This window comes from Heliangelus exortis, chromosome 5 (genome assembly GCF_036169615.1).
Source record: "Heliangelus exortis chromosome 5, bHelExo1.hap1, whole genome shotgun sequence".
NCBI classification, from domain to species: domain Eukaryota; kingdom Metazoa; phylum Chordata; class Aves; order Apodiformes; family Trochilidae; genus Heliangelus; species Heliangelus exortis.
In genome coordinates this window covers 38,080,569-38,105,927 of record NC_092426.1, presented here as the reverse complement: position 1 = coordinate 38,105,927, position 25,359 = coordinate 38,080,569, and the positions used below count along the sequence as shown (strand labels likewise).

Genomic DNA, 25,359 nt, shown 5'->3' with positions numbered 1-25,359 from the left:
TGTCTTCTTGCTTCCTGCAGTCAACCCTACATTTACATTTTGCACTCAACTGCATTTGACTGATTTTACAATGGGTAACTGATGTCATCAGAGCTGTTCAGCTGAGTGGCACTCATCCTACAGCAAATTTATACATATTTATATTGTGGCATGATATAATATTTAAATTATATAGACATATTCTAGCTATAGAGTGATATATATATATATTCTAGCTAGAGAGTGGGACTGAGCTGTCAGGAAAGATATTTTTATTAACACTTCAATCTCCCTCTTCTATGACAACTTTTGGCAAAGATTTAATAGCATTTAATAGCAGATTTAATAGCATTTTGAAGGGGCTTAATAAATACACTGGCTTGGGTTTCACCTACGGAACAAGATATGATTTTTTTTTAATCCCATTTCTTTAAATACTTTCAGTAAGACCCAAATCTTTCCCTACTCACATTTTTCTTGCACAGCATCTACACCTGTACCTGTAAGATTGTATCCTTGTTTCTTGGTTGGAAGATTTGTCTTTCACTCTTGGGATCAGGGGGCATTTCAGGCTTTCTCCTCCAGAGCTCTCTATGCTATAGCAACCACTGTGTCCTGCCAGGGCATCACAAAGCCAGGAGCCTCCACAGCCCTTCTGGAGGAAGTTTACTGCAAAAAAAAAAAAAAAAAAAAGTGTAAAAAGCACACTTGCATAAAACACTCCCAGTGGGTTCAGTAGCACAAACATTTATAATGAAATCTCTCCCTGGATCAGATAGGTACAACACAGCCAGCACGTGAGTGCACAGAAGCAGAAACTAAGAACAGGAAACCACTGCTGCTCTCTTTTAAAATGAGACTTTTTTATTGTTGACAAAGTGCCAAAAAAAGCATCTCAGGGTTGGTTCTTTCTTTCTCCAAAAATAAAACCTCATCAAAATTTGCTGGTTTTATTTTAAATACAAAACAAAAACCTCGCTGGTGTTAAAAAAAAAATTATTTTGTCATTGAAATACAGCAAATAGTGTTTTATAAGTACCCCTCTAGTGTTTTATAAGTATCCCTCTGATGATTAAGGTTACACAAATACTATTTACTTTGGCTGGTTTTGTTTCATCCTCTTCAGTTCTTAGCAAAATTAACCTTCACATCTCGGCCAATTTCTCTGGCTATCATTAAAATTAATTTAAGATGAAACTAAGAAATAAAAAAAAAAAAAACCACCTCCCCCTCCCCAAACATTCACCCTGAAGAGCAAATTATGAAAAACAAGCCATTGACAAAAAGCTGAGCAGATGCTCCCTGCTTGCAGTCCTTCCTCGGCAATGTGAAATAAACCCAACAGATGCCTCTCTTAATTGAGCACATGGATTACATACACACATGCACTCTGTCCTGCTTAAAACAAAACACACACAAAAATCCAGCAAGAAGAGAGCCAGAGAACTCTTCCCAAAGCTTAGGCAAGCAGGGAACACTAAGACCAAAAAAAGACTCGGCTCTTCCTGCTCAAAACAAGACAGGAAACAGCATCCGTGGACAGAAAGAGTCAAAATCCATTAAAACCTGATTAGACCTGTGGATCCCACAGGGGAAAGCAGGTACAACACATGCCTTTGTGTATTCACACAGGAGAGAGGAAAGAAAAAAAAGCATCAATTTAGAAGGAAATCTGTGAAGATTTGCTGGAGGCAGAACTGCGCTCTGCAGCTACCAGAATAGATCACAGATCCTACACAGGAAAAACAGGAGTGGTGCCTGCTTCCACACAGGAGGTGATGGAAAACATATGTGAATCTGTGCACGTGTGCACATCCCCAAGTCTTGGCCAAAACAACTGCAATTAGCTGAACACATAATATGAGGTGGATTTAACTCATATTTTTGCCTAAATATCTCTTTACTGAGGCTGCTGTAGCCTATCCCCCCTCCAAATGCATCTGGGAGCCACAGTGTATGAACTCACTAGGAGGAGCTCTGAGATCCTTCTGGGCTCTAAAGGCTCAACCTGAATTTCAAAGATTCCTCTTGAGGACCACAGATGGTGCCAGGGCCATAAATGTACTGATAAATAATGCCTTTTCTCTTAAAAAGCTTGTAGAGTTCTCAGACCCAACTGTACAAATAACTTATCTCAACACAATTTGAAGCACCTATGGCAAGATTGTGGATTTGGCTTGAGGACCACGGGTAAACTTGTCTTTCAGTTTTAAAAGACATCACAAATTCACTTAAAAGCCATGTGACAAAACCACAGTGTTAAGAATGGGAGTCCTGACTGAGAAACTCTTTGGTCTTTCCTTATATCAGCACCTGATAGAAACTATTTCCCAGCCAACCCAAAGCCCTTTATTCTAAACAGTTTCAGAGCTGTGAGAGGGGGGTGTCTCTCAGTGCTCCACTTGAGTTCCTCCATGTTCAGCTCCAGTGCTTCATTACTTACCTCTTTAAGCAGCCCAACAATTAGGGGAAACAGATGCCTGGATATGGCTGTAACTATAGCACCCACTGGTGCTGAGAGAACATGCAGCAGGACTGTGCTGATGCCACAGAGCTCAGTCAGGATAGTGCAGATGAGGGGTGCTTATAGAAATTAGGCTTGATATAGGATGTGCCTAAGATGGGATAAAATGCATAAAGCATTTTATTACACACAAGATTTGCCCAGCAGACCTGCTAAGGAAGCCTAAGTTAGTTACTGTGTAATTGCAACCATCCAATCTAGCAGACAAAACCAACTCTGTAAAAACACATTTCAAGTATTTTCAGTGCTCCACAGCCTTTTTTCATTAGTTCACACAAAAATGAGAAAGGCACAGGGGGTGACTAACAAGCCCATAGTGTTGTGGGTTTAAGCAACAGTTATGTAGCTGTGTTTGCTGCCATTCCCTTATCTCACATGCCTGATCCATAAATACATATTGATTTTATGCAGTAGATACAACACTCCCAGCACATCTTGCTCACAGCCCAGTAGTGGAGAACTGACATAATTCAGGGGGCATGTGCCATATTTCTCTGTTTTCATAACTTCAATTTTACAGCCTGTCTGGAGAGTCAACATCAAGATTCCTCCCCCCCACTTCACACACTCTCTAAGTTTTGCCAGCTCAGCTCCCAGAGCTTGCAGGTAGTGACCCTGCTGGCCACAGACACCCAAAGCAGTGAGAATTATACTCAATCACTCTTTGTACCTACTCTAATGCTGCCTACTCTGCTCTCAAACCTCATATGGGCAACACCATGGCTCAGCACTATAAAACAACCCTTCTTCTTTCTTCTCCCTCTGCTGATCTTACCACCTTGGTCTTTCTTTTTCCCCATGCAACTCTGGGGCATATTTCTGCAGCACAGTGGTCTGTTATGCAGCAGGGATAGGATGGGACTCTCTGCCTCACCAGATGAAGCATTGTGTACAGAGCATTATTTTCAGATGCTAGAGCAACTGTTCCATGCACAGCATTGATTCTGGGGGCCAGCATGCATGCACCTTGTTCCTTTCCCTTTTAAATCTTAATGTCAGACCACCATTTCCCCAGAGGGGCTCCTTTCTCCACAGCCATCCTCTCCTTTTCAGCCCTGGGGAGATGCAAGGGGTAAGAGACACAGATTTGATTTGCTTATAAGGTTTATCCAGCAGTCTCTATCACCCAGAGGTTTTCACCTCCATATTCCTCCCTGTGGGACTCAGTGGTGACAGGCTCTGTGCAGCTCTCCTTGCTGCAGGAGGACACAGACACCTGGATGGGAAGAAGAGCAGATGAAGTTTAAAAGGGCATAAAGTGTGCTGGAAAATAATTCCTGCTCCTCAAGTCTCCACCTCATTGTAATTCCCTCTGACTCTGTCACTCAGGGCTTCTTACTGGTATGGCATGGCAGAACCAACAGCTAAGACACATAGACCAGTCCACACCTGGAGATAACAGAACCCTAGATGTTATGTGACCTGCACAACACAGGACTTTTCCATACACTGCAAACCAGCAATGGACTTGTCTCTTGCAGAGGTAGCAACTGGTGTAGTACTTACCAACCATAAAAGGGCCCAATTCTTCTTCTCTTCCTCTGTGACTATGATGATTTTGTCCTGTAAGACAAGATGAAGACAGTGTTCAGGCTCCATCTGTCCCTGCAGCCAATCTGCCCTGCAGGCTGCTCTTCATGAGGACCAGAACATTCCCAGAAAGAATCCCCAGCTGCAAAACAGCACCTTGTTCACCATCATGTTTTGCAAATACACAGGCAAATGAGGAAAACATGCAGTTTGAGGAGAGGCTGTTTGTTGATGACATTTTTTATCTGGCTTTTATGACTTATTTGTTTGAGCTGTTGCTGGCTTCGTGGTGGTTTGGTTGATTATATTTTTCACTAACTGCCTGGAAGGTCACAGAGGCACCGTGTTTGTTTCTATATATTAAATTAAACCAACCAGTATTTAACATCCAAACAGATCTGCTGAGAGTTAGGTTTATGGGTGGAGAGGCCATCACCAGACAGAACAGGATTCAACTATTCCTGCCAATGTGCAGAAGCTCTGACAATCCCTGTGCTTGGGTACACAGCTCCCACAGTGGTTTGTGAGCATGGCAAAAGTTTCTTGTGCAAATATGGATCACAGTGCATTTGAAATTCCTTTTCTATTGACAATATTTGCCTTATATTTTCTGCTTTGGCAGAAAATGCCAAAGCACTTTTTTATCTGCCCATACACTCATTTGTTCTCTGGAAGTTCTTCAGAGAAGAAACACAAGACAAGACAACCTGAACAAAATATATTTTGGCAGGTGGAACCCACACAGGATACAAGTACAACAATAAGAAAAGAAATGGCCCTGCTGTAGTCCTCTCTTTCAATTCAGCCCTACTAAGCTTCTTCATCAATAGCTTGTCCTCCTCTCTCCTCATCTCCTTATAGCACAGAGGCTCTTTTCTTCCTCCAGACACCCTCCCCCCATGAAGACTCCACTGATTTTCACTCTATTGATGGCTTTTGCATTTGTCATAAGTTGCTAAAGAGCAGGTTTTTGAAGGTCTCCAAAACTCTAGGCACAATACACAGTGCACAGCCAGCTTTCTGGAGACAGAGTTCACCTACATCCTAGGACCAGGAAAAAATGCCCACGTGCTTATAATTACAGAATCTCCTTTTTTCATGAAGACAGCGTGGTTACAAAGCCCATGGATCAGATACACATTTTTCATAGGTGGGGAGGAAGAATTTCCTCACTCTTCTGGCTCCACAATCTCCTCTCAGGCACAGCTTCATCTCACCTCACGCAGCCACCCAGGCGTGAAGCGTCTTGTGCAAGCCAACCCTGCAGTTTGTCTCAGGTTCATGGAGAAAAGTTGACCCTGTCAGCACCCCCCCTTTGGAGAGGCACCTGAAATAACTGCAAGCCAAGGGTGAATCTTGGGAGTTTCATTAGCTGAAATCTGACAGCTACCTTGAAGATGGGTTGGCTGTGGAAGAGACATGAATTTGAGCAGCAGGCAACCCTTCTGGTGCTTAACCCCTCTGTGTCCTCGGAAGGCCTCCCTTTTGATGGCTGCCTCTTCCTGACACACGAGATGGAGTTGTTCATGCTAATGAGACTCAGAAGGATGTTGTGAGGACTCATTCATATCCTTCAGAGTGCCTGCAGCTGCGGAAGTGCCAAGAAGCCTTTACCAGTCCCCTCTCGTTGTTTAAATAGCCTCCCAGTGTAAACAGCAGCTGGACAAACCGGGGAGCCGTGCGCAGGCGCGCGGAGGCCGATGCTGCCCCCGCTGCCTCCCCTCGTGGTGGAGGAACTTTCCTTGAGTTTGAGCCCAAACCAGCTGCGTTGTGCTGCCATCATCGCTTCCTGTTTGTTACCTCACGACACCTTTTCCGGTTTCCTGCCTGATTACAACCATGCCAACTGTTTTTCCCAAGCCTCAACCAGCTTCCCAGCACCCTCCTTTTCAGCTGACACAAACAGACACCAGCTTGGAGGCAGGGGTGCTGCTGGCTCCCTTTCCTTCCAACCCTTTTCCCTCTGCCTGCCTGCTTGGTTGCCCAACCCCAGGCTAAAGAAGTGTCTTACACATCCCACAAAATGGGAGAGGAAGAAATGAGGTGCTGGTAACTCCCTGGGTTGAACTGCAAGCATGTGCAAGGCTCACCCCAGGGCATCTGGGTGAGCTGGACATAGAAAGTGGTGACCTGAGGGACAAGTGGGGCTCATCCCTTTGAGCAACCTGGATGTCACAGGGCTTCTTATTTAATAAGCAACATGGCACTGAGATGGACAAGCAAATGCTGAGGGAAAGGATGTTAAGGCATCAAAGTACAGGGGATTAATGTGGTCCCCAGTAAGTAGTCTCAGTGGCTCATCATCCCCATTGTAGAATCACTCCCACTTACATAGCTGGATTTACTTTCAGCATCCAGCCACCTCTGATTTCGTCTTTCTCCACTCTATTTAGGGCCTTTTAGTAAATACATGGTATTTACTCCATGTCCCTGTAATCAACTGATGTCCCCAATCCTGTTTCGGTACCTGAGGCAGCTGAGCCCTTTCAGTCTTTCCCTGAACACCTCTAATGCTGAGATGAGCTCCCTGACTCAATTGGGAAAAACATCTTTCTCCTACTATTCTCTATACCCTTGTTTAAGTACCCAAGGTCCACACAGACCCTGGAAAGGGTCCCTTTCCCTGGAGGACTGCTGTCTTCTTGCCAATTGCCTGATGGTGTATTCTAAGTTCTAACAGGATTCTGGAGATCTCTCTGAGACAGGAAGCAGCCTACAAAAGGCTGGCAAAACCCAGCACTCTGAAAGTCTTATTTTTAATGGGTGAAAGGCAGGGACAAATCAGAGAACAACCTGTGTTTAGCACCAGTTCTCACTGAAGCACAGAGGAGCCTCTTTGAATCTGTCACATAGCTCTGGTCTCTGCCTTTACCTGCTCTCCTGCACTCACAGCCAGATTAAGAGAATCCTCTTTAATGTCCAGTACCCAGTTCAGGGCCCAACCCAGCTAATAATAGTTACTATAACCACCACCTTTCAAATATGAAGAAAAATAACCTTTGCAGACATGCACCAGAGGCGTGTGCCCATTTAGGCTTAGCAAAATGCCAATAAAACTGTGAGCTGGCACTTTATTTCCTCACATCTTACAAACAGGAGGCAATAAAAAAATGCACCCCAGCTTTCCTAACATTCAGGTGTTTCTGAGATGCAGCACAGGAAATACCCTGGATATCCTGAAGACATCAAAAGGGCAACAACTGATCTAGAAAAGAAAAAAAAAAAAAAAAGCAAAAGCAAGCTGATTCCCCCAGTTGATCCTAAAAGAACCTGTTATATTCGTGCTTTTGACAAGCTGTTTTCTTAGTAAAACACATCAATGGAAGACTGTACCACTATGAATGGTCCATTTGCAGTACAATATTCTATTTGAACACTGCTGTCAGAAATCTGAGCAGGCAATGGTAGGAGACATTTTCAGTGCATGAATTTCATTACAGACTATCCCACCAACTTGGGGGTCAGGTCACCGGGAAGAGACTGAGGAGGAAAAGCTCAAATCCAAACTGGCAACATGTGGGAGAGAGGGAGAGCTCTGGTGTTGAAGAAGCTCTTCACTGTGCACCAGCTACTGAACTCACATTTCACCTTTAGAAAGTCCTTTCACCTGTGCCAGAGCAGGAAGAGCAGCAAGAAAGGGGAATATGTACCAGTTCCATAAGCCTCACACGTGCATGTGCACTGATCCTCTCATCCCAGAGTCCCTCAGGAGCCAGAGCTTAGAATCCCTGACCAACACTGCTCAGGCAGTAAAGGTCTGTGGAGTAGTCACAGCCTGAGATTGCACCTCTTGGGCTGTGAGAGCTCAGGTAGATGGCAGAATGTGTCTGCCTGTCACAAGAGTCACCTTAACTGAGTGGAGCTGTAGGGTCTCCTATAGCTGAAAACATAGCAGTGCTCTGTTTCTGTGCCCTCTGGTGAATGGGAAATAGGGCAGTGGGGCCAACACAGAGCAACAGCTCCTGTGCTCCACCCACTGGTACTGTCAGCAAGGTCTGGGGCTGCAGGGATGGCTCTCTAACATCAGGGCTGCAGGTAAACCATTGCATGGTCACAGAATGAATTGCCCAGCCAAATTGCTTTTTTTAAAGGTACTTAGAAGGTTTTACACAGGGAACAAGCAAACCTGTTAAATAACTCTCTATTGCCACGGGAAGCACACCAAAGCAGTGTAATAAGCTGTCTGCAAGGACAATTCCCAGGCTGGAGTTATAGGAAGAGTGTGTGCAGCACTGAATTTCCCCACCACAGTACAGACAAGGGATCAGAATAGTCCCCTGCAGCCAACAGGAGGCAACACGGGCATTTTCAATGAGATTAAAAGCTCATGCCCTCTCCCACAGTGGTGAGAGATGGAACAAATCCTGCCCTTTGAGAAATATCCAGGGACTGGGGAATTTACGCTCAGGCCTTCAGCAATTTAGTGCTGCTTGGCACATGAGGCAGCACTCCAGGTACTGCACATTCATTTGGTGCTGGGAAGGGCATCACCCTGACAGTCACTGCTCATGTTTCAGCTTCAGACTGTGGCCCCACACAAGGTGCATTACAGCAGAGCAGCAGGCAAGCAAACAGCATCCTCTCCCCTCAGTATCAGATTGCCAGCCCAGGACCCTCCTCCAGTGTGCTCACCCAACCATGAGCTGGATCCCTGGGCTGCAGATGTAGCACCAGGAGGAATTCAGCAGTGACAACAAAGAAGCCAAGAGAAAAAGATGTTTGTGTGGGAGATGGCAAGTTGCATCTCTCCCCAGCCAGCTAACACAAAACTGTCTGGAAAAGCTGAACTAGAAAACAGTTGCAGAGCAGCCACCCACTTAGAATCATAGAATCATAGAATTGGCTGGGTTGGAAGGGACCTCAGAGATCATCAAGTCCAACCCTTGATCCCCTCCCGCTGCAGTTCCCAGCCCATGGCACTGAGTGCCACATCCAGGCTCTTTTGAAATATCTCCAGGGATGGAGAATCCACCCCTTCCCTGGGCAGCCCATTCCAATGGCTGATCACCCTCTCCAGAAAGAAATTCTTTCTCATGTCCAACCTAAACCTCCCCTGGCACAACTTGAGACCTCTTGTGCCCTCTTGTCTTGCTGAGAGTTGCCTGAGAAAAGAGCCCAACCCCCCCCTGGCTCCAACCTCCTTTCAGGGAGTTGTAGAGAGTGATGAGGTCTCCCCTGAGCCTCCTCTTCTCCAGCCTCAACACCCCCAGCTCCCTCAGCCTCTCCTCATAGGATCTGTGCTCGAGTCCCTTCACCAGCCCAGTTGCCTCCTTTGGACCTGCTCCAGGACCTCGATATCCTTCCTAAACTGAGGGGCCCAGTTCCACACTTCCAGCCACACTTCCAGTCTGCTTCCTGAGAAGACAGAAAGCTTTGTTTTTCTCAATTGTCCCTTTGCTTTAGGGGATACCTCTACACCTGAAGCAGCAGTGGGTCCATGGTACTGCTGGGAGCCCTCAGGGAGCCAGGGACCAGCTCCAGCCCCTGCTGCACACAGTACTTGGCTTCTGGTCACCAGAACCAACATTTATTCACTGCCACTATGGCACAAAGGAAGAGGGGCCAAGGAGCACAGGGGCTTCTGAAGGGTTGCAGGAAAGGCAGCACACATGTAGGTGGAACTACAGGCTCAGCTCCCAAGGCAGCCCAGATCCAGGTGGGGAGAGCAGGCTGTGTGCTTCTCTAGGTTTGACTAAAGATGTCACCCAAGGACCAGCACACTTAGTCACTTCTGCAGCACTGATGTCCTGGTGTATGGCTGGCTGGCTTTTGATTTCCTTTCTAAAACTTATACACATTCTGAAAATTGTACTAGCAAAGGAGCAGTTAGAGGAGTTTAAGGGCTATTTGCAAGCCTGCAGCTAAGGGCATCATGGCAAGCAGCTGCACTCTGCACACTTAACTCATACAAGGATTCCTCACTTCCATCACTGCTTTTCCTTCACTCTAGTTACTATTCCATTTCTCTGGGCTCTGCCACCTCCTTCCTGAGAATAACTGATTGCAGCTCTCCAGCCTTCCTGAGTAATTTTCCAGAAAGCCAGTGGCATTCAAGGCACTGCTGTGCAACCCACACAGGATACCACAACAGAAGACCCCACCCCAGATCTGCAGACATTGGTCATTTCCCAGAAGAGTGGATGCCATCCTTTATATCTTTCTGACCTAATTGTTCATGCCCATAAACAACACCTTCATTTTAATGCTGTTAGTCCAGCCACCCCACTGTGCAGCTGCTAAATAAAAGGGAACACCTCTTCATGCAGGCCACAACTGCCTTGAGGGTGGTGAATAGCCCTGCAATTTTCTAGGGCTGGATTATTAGGTCCAAAATGCCTTTGCACTCACCTCTGCAGTATTTGATGCACACATCTTGTGCTCCCCTCTTGTTCTTTGCTTTTCATATATATAAAAAGCATTTTAGAGGAGTTGCAGCATGCAGTTTCTTATAACCTGGATGGGAGCACGTTCTTGAGAGTGAAGAAAACTTGTGCTAATAGTACAAAGAACAACTGGGGAAGAGACATAGAGCTCATTTTTTCTCAGCCAGCTTTCCTATAAGTGTAATTGCAGTGACTCCAACTTACATGGGTTCTCCATCAGGTGTTGTTATCCACTGCAGGCTACAGCAGGTGTTTGTACAGTGCTTTGAGATCCTGTCAGTGGAGGTTTCATTACCATTAAAGACAAACTTGTCTCTTAGTTTCACTGCCCCCCTCGCTGTCACTGTCACCTTGCAGGCTGTGCCCAAGTGAATTCCACCATTTCCTACCCTGACACAAGCTGCAGGCAACACTGAAGAGCCTCCTTTTAGCTGCAAAACCAGACTGCCAGAGCTGATTACTTGTCCAAAAAGAGGCACTCCCACACCATGTCATGGTAGATCCTGTGGGTAGGTACTGTGGACACTCCACCTCCCTCACCCTGAGCTAAAAAACATTTATACTGAGGAGAGAGAATAATTAAAGTTTTCACCTGGTGCTCCACTGGGTTCAGAAGTTTTCTTTTTTTGCCTCCTCCTCCCCCTCAAGAAAAGAGCTCAAAATCCTCACATAGAGAATTCCACATGTAACACAGACATCTTCACAAAGGAGAGACACGAGTTCTGCCACAGACAACAGTTTCAGTGCATAACTCTATGTGCTTGCCTGGCAGGTGAGACACAGACATTTCCCATGCACAAACTGCTGCCTTTGGAGAGCAGTTAAGCTGTGCTTTCACTGACATTTTCCTTTGGGGCACTGAGGACTTCTCAGGGGATGAGAGAATGTACACCTTAGTGCTGTTAAACAATTACATGAGTCTTTTGAAGAAGCCTGTAAGGAATTCACTGTTCACTCATAATTAAGTTTATTATATCTTTATTACCAGTGTACCATGGGGTTTTCAACAAGCCAATGTCACTGCCACAGGACTCACACTCTCCAAATCATTATGAATGCCATGCAGAGACACCAGGGTCTTCCTGCACAGCTCCTACTGGAATTCTCCAAGCACAGGTCTCTGCTTGGCACATTATCAGCTCTCAGAATATTTCTAAGGTTCACTTAAAAAAAATCATCTGCCATAGATGATGCTCTCAAAGTAAAGGGAGACACCATCTTTCCCAGCTGTGATTTACTAGAGATGCAGTGTAATAAATAGATAATTCTTGGACTGCACTCCAAGACCAGAGCAAGAAAAGATGTGCATCAGAGAGGGTGCTTTTGTTTGGTTGGTTAGGTTTTTTTGGATTGGGTTTTTTTCATTTTAATGAATACCTCATTACTTCTATGCGTCCTTGTCACATTTGAGGTTAGTGGTTGGTACTGAAGTTTAAGAATGACCATGAAAGATGAATCTTTATGCTCTTTGGACCACAGAGGAGCTCACTATTGATCTCTTTAAACCCACCCACTCACACTTCCTTGCAGAGAAATTCCTGCTAGCTCAGGATGACATTCCTGCCAGACTCTGAATGTCATCATATGGAGATCTGCTCCCACACAGAAGGGTGAAGAAAAGATGATGTGCTAATGAGCTACCTTCTTATCCCTGCTGTCAGTTTAGTGACTTTCCCTCCTCCTCTTCTCTTCCCCTGAACTGCAAATGTAATTGCTTTCCAGCAGCACTGCAAAGAGCCCGGTCCATCTGCAACCCTGGAATCCCTCCAGAGGGCAGAGCCTTGGCTTTGTGCTTCAAATTATCTTGTCTTTTCTCTAGAGAAGAGGGAAGGAAATACCAACCAGGACACTGATGCAGCCAGACTGCATCCCTTTTGCCACTGGACTACCCAGGCTCCTGCCAGCACTCAGCAGGCCAGTACAGACCTGTAGCCACCATGTCACCAGTGCTGTTATTCTGCCTCTGGGCCTGCTCTCTTCCTGCCTTTCTCAGCACATTACCTAGCACCCATCAAGCACTATGATACCTAAGAGAGTAGCCCAACACTTATCTCCCATGTTCCATGAGGAACTTTACTATTTCTGCATGCACAGGGCTTGGGCAAACAAGGTACTCCAGTACTTCTGATCCTGGTTGCCACTTAACCTGTGGCAACCGCCATGTCACCAGTGCTGTTATTCTGCCTCTGGGCCTGCTCTTCTCCTGCCTTTCTCAGCACATTACCTAGCACCCAGCAAGCACTAAGAGAATAGTCCAACACTTATCTCCCATGTTCCAGAAGGAACTTTACAATTTCTGTATGTGCAGGGCTTGGGCAAACAAAGTACTCCAGTACTGCTAATCCTGGTTGCCACTTAACCTGTGGCAACCGCCATGTCACCAGTGCTGTTATTCTGCCTCTGGGCCTGCTCTCCTCCTGCCTTTCTCAGCACATTACCTAGCACCCAGCAAGCACTAAGAGAATAGTCCAACACTTATCTCCCATGTTCCAGAAGGAACTTTACAATTTCTGTATGTGCAGGGCTTGGGCAAACAAAGTACTCCAGTACTGCTAATCCTGGTTGCCACTTAACCTGTGGCAACCGCCATGTCACCAGTGCTGTTATTCTGCCTCTGGGCCTGCTCTCCTCCTGCCTTTCTCAACACATTACCTAGCACCCAGCAAGCACCATGATACCTAAGAGAGTAGCCCAACACTTATCTCCCATGTTCCAGAAGGAACTTTACAATTTCTGCATGCACAGGGCTTGGGCAAACAAAGTACTCCAGTACTGCTAATCCTGGTTGCCACTTAACCTTTGTGGCAAGCCACTTTCCCCTCCCACTCATCCTAGGTGTAAAGTGGGCCTAATACTTACTCATCTGCCTCTGAGAGGGATAGTTACACCCAATTAGCCAGTGTAAGAGGAGTTCTGCACGTTACTAGAGAACCCTGATGCAATATCTCAGCCTGCTCAGGCAAGAAGCATGCAGAGGTGAGAGGCAATTGATACACCAAGGTCAGTGCTATGGTTCCGTGGCACTTGTGGTGTACTGGAGGCACAAACTCATTTCAGGTGTCATGGTTATCAGCATCTGCTTCCAACGTCATCTTTCCCCACACAGATTAGAGCTTACTAGAGAGGCAAATGGTTCTGCTTAGAAGCCTCAGAAATGAATGAGGAGAATAAGAGATCAGCAGATGGTCAAATGGTAAAGTTGACCCTGTATGGGGGTCAACCCTGTATGGGAAGAAGAGCAATTTGCTTGCTTGGTTTTCTTAGAGTATCCCTAAGTACAACATTTTTTAAAATAACAGTATCTAAGTAGTTGCTTCAATTTCTCTCATACAGAGGGTACACACCAGGAAAAAGCTTTGTCAATAAAAAACTGACAAAAAAAATTGTTTTCAAACTGTGTTGTTCTCCAGCTCCCATGTTTACAAAATCTATGCTTGTGTTTTTTAGCTCTTTCAATGCAAAGGGTCATATTGAGAGCTCAGTGCTTTTTTCTGTCCTGCCATTGTTTCTCAGTTCTCCATCTATACCTGCTTTTTGATTAGCCTCTTCACAGTGTGAAATTATTTGTGCATTAGATTCTCAGCAAATAGGACAAAAACCCAGGGGATTCAGCCTGTAAATATTTTCATGGAACCATAGAGTCTGCTGAGTTGGAAGGGACCCATCAGGATCACCAAGCCCAACTCCTGTCCCTGTGTAGGGCACCCCAAGCATCACACCATGTACCTGAGAGTGTTATCCAAATGCTTCTTGACCTCAGGCAGGCTTGGTGCCATAACTGCTCCCTGGGGAGCCTTTTCCACTGCACAGCCACCCTCTGGGTGAAAAACATTTTCCTTACACCTAACCTTAGCTTCTCCCAGCACATCTTCCTACCATTCCCTCAGGTCCTTTCACCAGTCACCAGAGAGAAGAGGTTGGTGCCTGCTCCTCCTCCTTCCCTAGTGAGAAAGCAGTGATCTGTGATGAGGTCTCCCCTCAGTCTCCTCTTCTCCAGGCTGAACAGACCAAGTGCCTTTAGCTGCTCCTCATACAGCTTTCCCCCAAACCCTTCACAAACCTCAAAGCCCTCCTGTGGACACTCTCCAGTAGCTCCATGTCCTTTTTGGACTGTGGCACCCAGAACTGCACACAGGACTCAAGATGGGGCCCCATCAGTGCAGAGTAAAGTGGGACAATCACCATATTTTGATGTGTTGTCTTCTGGGCAAAGGCACCCATAGGCACCAGCTAACCTTCCCACATGGATTTCTCCCACTTTAGGGCTCTTTAGGTGATCAGCCATCTCAGTGCAGCCTTTGTTACACGTATCACCACTACTGTGACGTGCCAAAATGAGCCTTCCACTTAGATACTGAGCCCTCTCATCTCAGGATGCATTCCAGCATGAGCAATATTAAAAACATGAAGCTATTTCACAATACCATGACACCTTTTTTCCATTACCTGCAGCACAGCACCTCATAATTCCCTTTTAATAGCTCTCATAATCTTCCTCTATCATACATATATCTAAAGAACAGCCAAAAATAGCTCAAAGAAAATAGGCAAATTCTGTTGAAGGAAAGTGGCTAAAGGTGGACAGAGGGGTAACTGCTTAGGCTGAAGGTATCACAAAGGATGTCGTGGGGTCTAGTTCTGACTATTCTTTGGTGCAGAGCTCATTATTGTGACAGAACAAGAAAACCACACACCTGATGATGTTTGGAAGAAGACACGTGGCAGAACTCTATTTGTGTTCCACAGATACCAAATCTTGGCTTGAAGGGAGGAAGAGACTCAATTCATGACTTCAACTTGCTCTCTCATATTTGTACTGCTTGACTGCAAGAAGTTCAGCACACAGCCTTTGCATTAGACAAACGGAGCCCTCTTCAGCTACATCCACCATCACATTCCACCACGCCCATCACCTTGCAGAAAAATCTAAATTCTTGCTCCTGTTGGACTCAACCTGCCTACCCATACATCCACCCAAAATTACTCATTCAGAGCCAGGATCATAGAATCATAGAATCATACAATCATAGAATTGGCTGGGTTGGAAGGGACCTCAGAGCTCATCAAGTCCAACCCTTGATCCACTCCCGCTGCAGTTCCCAGCCCATGGCACTGAGTGCCACATCCAGGCTCTTTTGAAATATCTCCAGGGATGGAGAATCCACCCCTTCCCTGGGCAGCCCATTCCAATGTCTGATCACCCTCTCCCTAAAGAAATTCTTTCTAATGTCCAACCTAAACCTCCCCTGGCACAACTTGAGACCTCTTGTGCCCTCTTGTCTTGCTGAGAGTTGCCTGGGAAAAGAGCCCAACCCCCCCCTGGCTCCAACCTCCTTTCAGGGAGTTGGAGAGAGTGATGAGGTCTCCCCTGAGCCTCCTCTTCTCCAGCCTCAACACCCCCAGCTCCCTCAGCCCTTCCTCACAGGACTTGTGCTGGATCCCTTCACAGCCTCCTTGCTCTTCTCTGGACCTGCTCCAGCACCTCAATCTCCTTCCTGAGCTGAGGGGCCCAGAACTGGACACAGTCATGCAACAGCTGATTCCTCCCCTCTGTCTGCTCCCACATGGAAATCCAAGGGCAAAGAAATCACAGGGCTCTGCTCTGCTGCTTTGCACTACATGGGGGTGCAAACTTGGAAAGCCAGTTTATAAGGCAGCTAAGGGGAAAGAGGAATGCTTGGAGGTGCCATTAGATGCGAGTTTAACCTGTTGAATAACTCATCTAAGCTAAAATATAAACACACAACCCTGCAAGCAGGTATGGAAAGGCATTGAGATAAAGCTGGGACAGACCAAGTGCAGTGACCTTTCCCACCAGCTGCCTCTAGAAAAGAGCCATCCACAGCCTTTGTTCAAGGAAATTTCATATTATAGCCTCCCATTTCAGCACAGATGGTAATGAAGTGCAGGAGAGGAGAGGAATAGGTGGCCAATAATCCAACTGGAGATGTAGCATTAAACATTCCCTGGACAAGAGTTTGATCACCTCAGCCATCTCCAGAATTGGAGACAAAAGGCACTGACAGATCTGAAGGGATTCTTCAGACTTCTGACTCTGAAGGCATCTGTTAATCATGTGATTAAATTCAGCATCAAGTGATTTAAACACATTCTTGAGTCTTCACCCAGGAACCTCTGATAATTTTGATTGAATCTTGCCTCAATAAGATCCTTTTTTTTTTTTCTAGTGTAAGCTTTAAAACATAACAGCTTCTGATCATAACATTATGCATGCAGAGGGTCAGCCCATGAGCAGGTAACACTGTGACTATTCCATAGAATATGGAATGAAGCTAAAAATGTTGGCATCAGCCTGCAGTGATGGACTTGAGGAATAAGCCTCTGCCAACTAAGATCCTAGAGAGAAGAACATGAGTGCCCTCTCACCCTGCATCTCCCACCACACTAAGCCTCTCTCCCTAGACAGTGCCCTGGCACTCCAGCTGACATTGTGAGCTACAGGCTACTAGAGGTGTTGGCAAGTTGTAGCCAAACACTATGGGACTGGAGGTTGTGAGATTAGGAGGCAACCGAAAAAAAAAAAATTATTACCCTAAAGGATCACTGGCCTCTTAAAGAGCTGTAAGTCTACAGACTTCCTATCTGGGCTCAGATTTCCTAAAATGGGACTTGTACCAGGAAAGAGTGAACTATTTTGGAAAGCACTCACTGTACTGTGACATGACCTGTATGTGTGCCCCACAAAATCAAGGATGGGCTGTGCATGTCCCAGCACTACTTAAAGAAATTTCATATTCCCTGGAAGCTGGAATGCAAGCAGCTGTACAACCACTTTGTTATAGTTATCTGGGGGCTCTGGGGTGAGAGTTTATTTATTTTCTTACAGGAAAGATGGATTCAAGGAACTGGCTTCTATCCAACACACACAGGTAACAGAAAATAGCACCTTTCCTCAACAGTTCAATCTGTACCAAGGTGGGGTTCAAACATCTTTGAGGGTTTGAAATACAAGTGTTAGCTGAGTGTCGTGAAATCTTACCCCAAATATTCTATCAAGGGAACATTTAAAGGCTTTTCCTTGAAATGGGAGGAGGAAAATACCTATGAAAAAAAGTTGACATTGTCAGCTGTTGTCCTGGCACCAGTCCAGTGTTCCCACCTCACAAAAATCTGTCTGTGCTCCCCTTAGCCTGCTGTAACCTCGGGCTATGTGTAACACCAGAGTTAAGTAAACAGGTGGTGATGATGCCTCTGCTTGTGTACAGCATTCCAGCCCAATCATTACATCACACAGCAGCCACTCAGGTTATGACTTGGATATTCCACTGACACACCAGTCATCAGTTTCCAGTGGCCATACCACTGCCTGCAGCTTTACCTTGTCTCAAGAGAAGATTCCCTGTAGTCAGCACTGTACAGCTCACTGCCAGATCTCACCCTGGCCATGAAACAGGAAGGGTGGCCTGGTAAATAAAATGAGGACCCAGATTCATCCAAATTACATCACACTTCATTCTGTATTGCTATGGTTGGCTGAGTGGCTCTGGGGAAAGAGTGCTGCAAATGATGTACAGGGAATTCAGAAGGTGGGATTCAGGTTGGAGTAATTTAAGAAGAATCCTCAGTTTAGGAAGGATATTGAGGTCCTGGAGCAGGTCCAAAGGAGGCAACTGGGCTGGTGAAGGGACTCAAGCACAAGTCCTGTGAGGAGGGGCTGAGGGAGCTGGGGGTGTTCAGCCTGGAGAAGAGGCTCAGGGGAGACCTCATCACTCTCTCCAACTCCCTGAAAGGAGGTTGGAGCCAGGGGGGGGTTGGGCTCTTTTCCCAGGCAACTCTCAGCAAGACAAGAGGGCACAAGAGGTCTCAAGTTGTGCCAGGGGAGGTTTAGGTTGGACATTAGAAAGAATTTCTTTATGGAGAGGGTGATCAGACATTGGAATGGGCTGCCCAGGGAAGTGGTGGATTCTCCATCCCTGGAGATATTTCAAAAGAGCCTGGATGTGGCACTCAGTGCCATGGGCTGGGAACTGCAGTGGGAGTGGATCAAGGGTTGGACTTGATGATCTCTGAGGTCCCTTCCAACCCAGTCCATTCTATGATTCTATGAAGATTACTTGTAAAAAAGCACGTAAGCCACATTAACCTCACTTCTCCCTCTTTTCCACCTCTCCTCAAGAAATTCCCATTGTTTTTCAAAATCTCAACAGGCTGCATCCCTGCACTCACACTACCCTTTACTCCAGCCAAAGCAGATAAAATGCACTTACTTTCTGATACGGTGACATTGTTGCTGTCACCATGCATGGACAAATATCTAAGCAGGGTATTTGACACTGGGAAGATACCACAGCACCTCAGACTACCAAAGAGCTACTGAGAGCTGACAATAGATGGGGAAGAGCGACAAGGAAATCTCTGGCCTTGGTATAAACAGATGAAGCTAATGAGTTGAGCATGGTTAAGTTTATCTTTTGATTTTGGTTCAGTTCCAAAAATCTCAGCATGCAGCAGTCTGAGACAAGAGGAGCATGAGAAGAATTAAAACCTGCAATGAAGAAGTGCCATGGCAGAGCTGGAAAAGTGTAGTGCTGGGTCAAGATCAATAGCAGAATCAGAGCAAATGGAGAAAAAAAAAATATCATGGAAATACAGAGAGGTCAAAGTCAGCCAAGTGAAGAGCAACATCAGCAACAGGGTCAGTGATTGCAGGAAAAAGTTCAGACCATGCCACTGCAGCTACACACGCAGAGGAGTTACCCAAGCAGACATGAGAACAGACTCACAGTAAATACCTTGTTCTGCCAACCCAGGATGCTGTTCTGGGCCATAGGAACCAAAACACTGGCAGAGTATGACAGCTCTTGATGGAGTAGAACCCCATTTGCTAATGCCACTGATAGGTGAGGAACTCCTACGCAGAGCTCAAATGCACTGTGATCTTACCAAGCAGCCAAGAGCTTGGGCACTGCCAGCCTATGTAATTTTGCTGTCAATCTCACTGCTACTGCGTGGCCCAGAGCCTGTCCCTCAAGTCACCCTGTTCCCTGGTGTCACAGTTTAACACTGGCCCAGAAATGAAACCAAATGACAGATGCTCCCTTTTAATCCCCCTCCCTGATAAAGAAAGGAGAGAGAATAAGGGAGAGAGACTTATGGGTTGGAAACTAAACTACACAGCTTTAATGAAACAGTAATGATAAATAGGAAAAATTACTAAATATATACAAATATTCAGAAAAAGGGATACCACATTCCTTCCCCTCTTTTCCCCCAGTAACTCTCACATCACCACTGAGGCTGCAGGGCAGCCCTGGGAAAGTCCAGGCTGGAATCCTGGAGTCAGCAGCAGTTGGGAGCTGGAGGCAGGAACACACAGATATGGGCTGGGATGGATCAGGAGCACAGGCAGAGGAATGGATGGAATCCTCCCAGGATGCCGAAGGAAACAGGGACAGGTGGAGAAGGAGAAAGGGAAGAAGGAAGAGGTTTGACTCTCATGATCCCTCAAATTTATACTGAGTATGACATGAATGGGATGGAACACTCTATTTGGTCAATTTTGGTCATTTCTCTTGTCTGCTCCTCCCTAAAAGAGGGGTTGCAGGCGTGACCTCTTTACTCCTTTTCTCCTTCTGGAGGGCAAAATGTTCCTCAGAGCTGAGCAGTGCCCTTGGCTCTGCACACCAGTCTCTAGCAGTAACTATAAACATGGAGTGGGATCAGTCCTAGGAGCAGACACTGCCTGAGAAACTTGCTGTTAATTTCAGCAAGTGCAGCTACTTACAAGAGACTGAGCTGAAAGCAAAATTTGGGCCCTTTATCCTGGCCCAAACCAAGACACCTGGACAGAAGGGGATGCAGTGTCACATGAGCCATTTTCCTGCTGCCTCCCAATTAGGAGCACAGACCACAGAACTGCACTGTTAACACTTCCTACACGCAGCTTCCAAGGCAAGGAAGTGCAGCAGGACCATCCTCCCTGCACCTAGAAAACCTGCTGAGTTATCCTTCCTTATTCTGCATTCAACCAAAAGGCTGTGGGTGGCCTTCTGACATTGCACTGGGAGCAGGGAAGATGTAACTGGGCAATGGACTGGCTGTTCAGGGCTACAGGAGCCCTGCTTGCTTAGGCAATTGGACACAGCCTGGCAGCACAGCTGCCATTTCATGCAAAACACATCCCTGCCTCCTTATGCCCAGGGGACAGAAGCTGAGGACACTGCCTCTGGGTAGTGACTTCTTGTTTCTTCCTGGGGAAGGGAGGTGAAGTCAGTGCCTCCAAGTACAGGCATGTCTAGCTGACACAAAGCTGGGACATCACCAGCCACCACAGCAAGCCCAGCTGGTACAGCCACCCAGTCCAAGGCTTTCTGTGCCTCCAGTGAGATGAGTCAGGGGTGGCAGATGTGGAGCAACCCAGTGGCTCCCAATCCTTCCTACGTGCCTGGAGTCAGCTTCCCTAAAACACACCCCCTTGCACAGTGCTGGCACGGGGAATTCACCCCAATTTATGCTAATGATCTGACTCACCCTGTTGATCAGCCTTTTCTTTGCATCTATTACAACCTTGGCCAGGCATCCAAGTGCCTAAAGCCTGGCCACTGGTGTTCCGTGCACCATGAACTTCATAAGCCTCCTGTTTCCATCTTAGTGCAGGACAGCACAATTATTCTGCCCCACGGTCCAGATTTTTCATCTAAGGCAGAAAGGAAACTTCCACTCCCCAAAAAGAACACAGTAAGACCCACGTATGGCTGGTTTTCTTTTTAAAGCCAAACCCAGACTTCAAAGAAGCTGCAACCAGAGTCATTGCCAGTCTGATAAAAGGCCACAAAAAAAAAAACCACCTTAAACAGAGGATCCTTTTCATTTTACTGGAAAAAGTCTGTTCCCACATGTGTGACAGCTACAGCTTCTGACCACTCATTTGAGATGGCTTGGAAGCATATCTTCTGAACTGAGCAAGGCTGAATGTTGAAATAATTTTATCTTCATCATCTTTAATAGCTTTTTAAGTATTTGAGAGACATTATATCCCCATGATGGAAGTGACAACACCAAGCTTTCAAATGCTGCTAGGTTATGAAGTGTGGAATGCACCAGGACTACCCAGAACAGGTCACAGCCAATGTGCACAACGACTCTGTCCAAGCAGATGCTTTTTTTCTGTTTTGACCTTGTGTGTGGTTGAGCTGAGAAGGACAATGCCTGTTACTGGCCACCCAGAAAGTCCAAGGGCTCTTAATCAACATTTGAGTACTCTCAGCTGTCCCCACATGCAAGGAGGTGGCACTTGCCTTCATAGAGCAGCATGGCTGGCACCCAGGTAAGAAGCAGCAGCACATCCAGCTTCAGAGAAATTATGAAGAACTGACCACTGGCCTGCAGCATGGAAAGGATGTTCTAGGAAGAATGCAGGACAGAACATGTTAATTTATCCTGAACAAGAGTGGTTCTGTGGAACCTGTGCATATTCACACAAGTCCTACATGCCTTTTATGCTGGCACTCAGCTTTGTCTTCTGGGGCAGAGAGACAGCCTGATCTGACACAGATGCTCTCTCTGAATTAAAGAGCTGGCAGAACTTGCTTGTCATACTTGCCAGGGCACCACAAGGAAAACAGGCAATGCTCAGCAGGTGTGCGAGTAATTTCTTGGCTTGTTAAGTGTTTTTTTCAGTAACATTTTGTTCCAAATAGATAGCATTGTGCTCTAGGGAAGGTGGGGATCCTTGGTGCGTTCTGCTCCTCATCTTTGGGAAGAGCAGCTATAATTAGAAAAGACAGATCTGCTGGGTTAATCACAGAAAGAATCAGCAAGGAAAACTGCAGACCTAAGTTACCTAAAAAAAGGGAGAAGAAAGTGTGGTTTTACTTAGACACAGCTGAGAACTAAAGGTCCAAAGCCTAAGTGAACATGATTTCAGAAATCACAAAAGTTACTCTTGAGCCAGAATCAATCCTATTAATACCATAAACCCAACATCTTAGCTCACATGCACACAACACTTCTACAGCTATTTTTCAAACCTCCAACAGTTCTCAATATAGATGCCAGTGGTGCTAAAGTGTAACAATGGGTATTTTAAGCTGTTTATTTTAGATATTCTCCCCAGGACTGCAAACTCCCTTCACGCAGAGACATAAACTTAACATCAAATGCAAAATTCTGCCTAGTGTGACCATATTTAAAGCAAAGGCTTTCAGTATTTGTAACTAATATTAATCTGCTTGGTACAAGCCACAACTTCAGGACCATTTAGGGTTTTTTGCCCCAGAAACCAGATTTCTAGCAATTATGGAAAAAAGCAAATCTCCTTTGCTGGTAAAACAACATAAAGCATTTTGTCACCCTCTGCATTAAGCACCACGTTAGCCAGCTGGGTTTCTTGCAGCAATACTCACATGTTAGAAGAAATGAAAAGTGAGGTGAACACACACATTAGAAACTGTAAAGGAAAAAGGATCCAGTGAAGGAGCAGCTTCCTATCAAAACAGCTTCTTATCTCTCTTTCTCCACATCCTATCTGTAAGTCTCTCATGGTGAGCTCTTGGTTTATTGCTTTGATTGGGCCATCAACACACATTTTCCTGCCTGGCAGCAATAAAGAGTCTAAACAGAAGCTCTGTTACTACCCTCCTTTTTGCCTTGATAAGGATTTGGATGAGTGGGGAGCAGGTGGGTTTCCTTTCTCTCTCAGATGAACACTATCAGGGTCTGCTGCAGGTGCAAATCCTTCCCTCTGGCCATGGCACAGCTGCCAGGGGACTGACTGCTCTCCCTACCAAAGTGCCTGCAGGGTTCTTACCCCCTGGCTGGTAGAGGGAGGATTTGGTTCCTCTTTGTGCTGCTTAGGCTCATTCCAGACTTCATCCTTACTCTCTTGCTATAGGTCTTTCTCACATCTCTTTAACTGTGTGGTTTACAGGCTCTGTTCCCAAGGAGGAGCCTCTTGTGTTGTTATTACACTTGGGAACCTTCTGCTTCCCATCTTCAGAAAGTGTGCCAGCTCGTTCTGGTCTTTTCATGAAGCTTGGCAACAGATTTTGTTGTACCTTATTTCTCTGCTGGCAAGTAGAATGGGAATTTCAGCCTCCTTCCATCCTTCAAAATTCCAGATGATGCTATAATGTCACCTTGTTTGGGGTTTCTCAGTCGTCAGGGGGCAAGGTGGTACTTCAGGGTAGACATTTGCTCTACAGGTTCTGTTAGTATTTATCAGTCAGATATTTCAAGACACCCAGGTTGTGCCTGTTTGGAGGTTTGTGGTCATTCTTCTTCTATCTGTGTCTTGGGTTCAGTAGAAAATGAATCTGTAACACACAGAAGCAATGCTTGGTATGAAGGTGTCTTAAAAATGTGGGCAAGGACAGCTGCAAGAAAGTCAGAACAAAACCTCATTGTTGCAAAAAAGCCTTTCCAACACTACAAATCTGCAGAAATTCTGAGCTTGGGTCCAACTGACTGAGGTTACACTCCCATGATTTCCTGTGGTGCTCCATAAATAGAAACTTTCTGCTGTTCAAAAGCAAGCATCAGGTAAGTAGCAGGTATAATGACACCACACAACCTCTGTTTCAGTCAAATCTACATAAAGTGGTTATTTTTCTGCTGTTGGTTCTTCACCTAGAGTGGAGGCTGCTGTTCTGCCAGTTAGGATAGGTATTAATATCCACACCACTCATGTCCAGTTAATGCTCATGTGCTTTTGTGCCAGTTCAGCCTGATTAACAGGTCCCTTTTTCTCCTCTTGGCCCCAGTCATCAGGATAAACCCAATGATGTAAATCAGTCCTTTTTTCCCACTTACATGTGTTCAGAATAAGCAAGCCCAGCACCCAGATGAGGCTCTTCATCCTCTCAATCAGCCTAATAGCTCTTCCTTGGTCTGTCCATGCTTTCACTGTTCTTTTGTTCTGTAACACAGCCTTTAAGTTGCAGCTTCAGCAGGGTATTGTGCAACACCATTAACTCAACATTGCTTCAGCAGGTGTTCCCCTTCTGCAGCCCAGAACCACACTGACATCTCTCAAAATAACAGTACCCAGTTAATGTTCCCCAATTTTCCTCTCTTACCCAGTGCAGCCATCTCCCCTCTACAGTTCCTATCTGCATCTCACCTAATAACTTGTCCTGCACTGCTCTATTAAATACTTTACTGAAGCCAAGCCAAACCACATCTACTGCTCATTCTCCTCCCTGCAATTATCAAAGGCAGCTGTGAAGTTAGCAAGCAGTGAAGTGTTTTGCTAAGCCCATTGTGTACTTCATCTATATTTGCATCCTGAGTTACTCTTTCTGTCAAAGCACAGAATAGAAACATTTATGTGTTGTTGAGGCCAGGATAACAGCTCTGCAGTTTGCTACCTTGCATTTTATTTTTCACAGCTCTGATACAGGCACTGCTTGCTCTTTTCCAGTGATGTGGTGCCTGCCCTGCTTAGCTATATTTACATTTCTTGCTAATAAACTCCTGATTTGTCTCTGTTCTTTCACTTCCCTTGACACAAGCACCAGGTTTTGGAGCCCTGCTTTTGCGTCAGGTGTGGTGATTTTTAAAAAAGCCTCATAACAATCACCAACTGTCTTTTATTACTTATCATCTAAGCTATCTTTACCCTCTACAGTTATATCACTGCCTGCTATCTCACTTCTTTTTTGATCCACTTTTTATTTGACTAGAAAGCTTCTTACTGAGTCTTAAGCTCTTTGCAGTGTGTAAATTACCCCTAAATTCAACAGCTCTTGCTTCACTCCATAACAAAGAGCCAAAACCAAGGTTTCTGTACTGCATTTTCTCTTTCCCACCCTGGATGACCTCCCTAATATTTCTTAAACCCTTTATGAATTAAATGGTAACCTCCTTGAACACTTTCCTTTCCCTGCTCAGACTGCATATTGCAGACTGCTTTCAACTTTTGACTTAAAATTCTGAGGGTCTTCCATATTTTCATCTTTGGACTCTCCAGTTTACCTGGAGAGT

General features: G+C 45.7%; 1 long non-coding RNA gene across 5 annotated transcripts in view; it reads right to left on the bottom strand.

Annotated features, from left to right (window-relative positions):
- The window catches only part of LOC139796561 (uncharacterized), a 32,917-nt gene extending 9,527 nt beyond the window's left edge, over positions 1–23,390 (bottom strand). For 2 of the 5 annotated variants that reach the window (XR_011726057.1, XR_011726053.1), the window contains exons 1-4: positions 23,186–23,390; positions 21,225–22,144; positions 4,010–4,066; positions 480–648 (exon numbers count right to left, since the gene is read on the bottom strand). This is a non-coding gene — a long non-coding RNA (uncharacterized lncRNA). The remainder of the gene's footprint in view (positions 1–479; positions 649–4,009; positions 4,067–21,224; positions 22,145–23,185) is intronic. The other 3 variants (XR_011726054.1, XR_011726056.1, XR_011726055.1) reach the window with 3 other exon arrangements.
- Positions 23,391–25,359: the final 1,969 nt, after the last annotated feature.